Source organism: Amyelois transitella, chromosome W, assembly GCF_032362555.1.
Source record: "Amyelois transitella isolate CPQ chromosome W, ilAmyTran1.1, whole genome shotgun sequence".
NCBI lineage: Eukaryota > Metazoa > Arthropoda > Insecta > Lepidoptera > Pyralidae > Amyelois > Amyelois transitella.
The window spans coordinates 5,509,421-5,511,650 of NC_083536.1; positions in this window are offsets into that span (position 1 = coordinate 5,509,421).

Genomic DNA, 2,230 nt, shown 5'->3' on the forward strand with positions numbered 1-2,230 from the left:
AGCCGGGATTATATCCTCATAAAGATTAACATTACGCGAATCATATAATTTTATAGGTATATTAGCATTCTTAGTAGATAATATATTGTTCTTTAAATCTATATTAGACTCCCAACTATTAAGTAAATCTAGTCCTATAAGGCCGTCAAAGAATTGATGGAAGTCGTAAACAAATAGGGTAATGTTATCTTGTTCATTAAATTCCGAAAAACACGGTAATGTAATGGAATAGTTATTTTTACTAGTCGCATGAATACTGGTCACTTCGAAAGGTTCATAGTTTAATGGGATGTTGCCAAAATACTTTTCTATCGTTAAAGGACTTATAAAAGATTGATTAGCACCAGTGTCTATTAGTAATTTAAGTGGGGGTTCATTAATCTGGACATAAGCAAGTTGCCTTTGGGTTTGGAGATTAACTTCTATTTTGGCTTTTCGGATTTGGGGACCTTCGGAAAATTTTCATCATTTGCAGAAATCGGATAAGAGCTTATTTCTTCGACAATGGTAAATTCGGCATAGTTAGGGTGTTCATAATTATCGGCAAGGTAATATTCAGGCTGATACTCGTAATCATTGTACATAGCATCATAGTAATAGTCATTGTTATAGAGTTGTTCATAATCTAAGACATCAAACGCATTATCAAATTCATTGAAATTGACTTCACGAGACTTGAAATAATTTGAGGGTGGCGGATTACCTGATTTACGCCAGTCATGCCCTGATGGTGGTAATGGTTTAGTGGCAAAGTGACTGACTCCACTCATAGGACGCGGAAAGTTATTAGCATTAGATTGCTGGGGTTGCGGTTTAGGGGGCAACCGGAACATATTACTCTGGGCCCTATAATTTGGAGGGGGCGCGCGGAAAATCTGTTGAGTACGGCTAGGACCAGCAAAGGGAGTTTGATTAGGCCTCCAGCCCTGAAACTGATATGAAGGCGGGACCTGCCTTGATGGACCGGGCGCATTAAACGGATTATTTTGTTGTTTGAGCATTTGAAATCCTCGGTTTCCAAAAGGTTTAGGCATAGTAAAATTATTCAAAGGTAAATTAAATTGTCTAGGCTGATGTGATTGCCAATCATTCTTATCATCCATACATATAATAAATCCATACATATAATAAAACTGTAACTGAACATTATCTGTACATTGAAGATATTTAAGAAAAAATATTGTAAGGGGTCTTTTTAGGGTCAATAGAAGGCAAAACAATTTTTTTTTGAAATTTTTGTCTGTCTGTCTATCTGTCTGTCTGTCCGTCTGTCTGTCTGTATGTTTGTACGCGCATCACGCAAAATCTACCGAACGGATCTGAACGAAATTCGGCACAGATATAGTTAGTAACCTGGATTAGAATATAGCCTACTTTTTATCCTGAAATTCTATCCCAAGGGAATGAAATAGGGGGTGCAAGTTTGTATGGAACTTCGTCATTTTTGAATCGATATAAAAAGCTATAAATAATTAATTATCATATTTATTATGATTGAAAAAATAGCATTTTATTGATTAAATTAATTATGCTTTGTTTATTTATTTAGTTCCCGTGGTTTAGATATTTATTTTTTGCCCACCCGATACGAGATGGCGCCTCATGAGAATATAAGACATAACACAATTGTAGCCGCTGGCAAATTTTTTAATTAATTATATAATTAAAACTTCTTTTATTCATTGATTCAGTTTCGCCAGCACTTACCGTTTCACCACATCTTTGAGAAGAATTTTTTTTTATGTGTTTAGGTAGTTTGACGCGCCCCGCATCGGCGACGGTTGCCATGCTCCTCAAGATTAGCAGGAATAACACACATGTAGTAACGCCAGTACTTACCATTTCACCATTGATTTAGTTCCCGTGGTTTAGATATTTATTTTTTGACCATCCGATACGAGATGGCGCCACGAGAATTTAAGAAATAACGCGATTGTAGCCGCTGGCAAAATTAGATAGTACCGATGCTTGCAGCATCGGTACTTATTCGGTAGAGTTCCTTAATTCACTTTCGGCATCTGGACTGCCCGCGCATACAATTGCTCTAAAAGTAGACATTCCATTTTGTAATGGGACTGCCTTAAAGTGGTGTCGCTTCATAACATTATAATAGAAGCTAAAATTCTTACTGGTTGTGCAGCTGGTGAAATTGTTTTTATACCGCGCATTCCCCTCATTCCCAACAACTTTCCATTTCAAATTAAGCGTGTACAGTTTCCAATGGCTATAT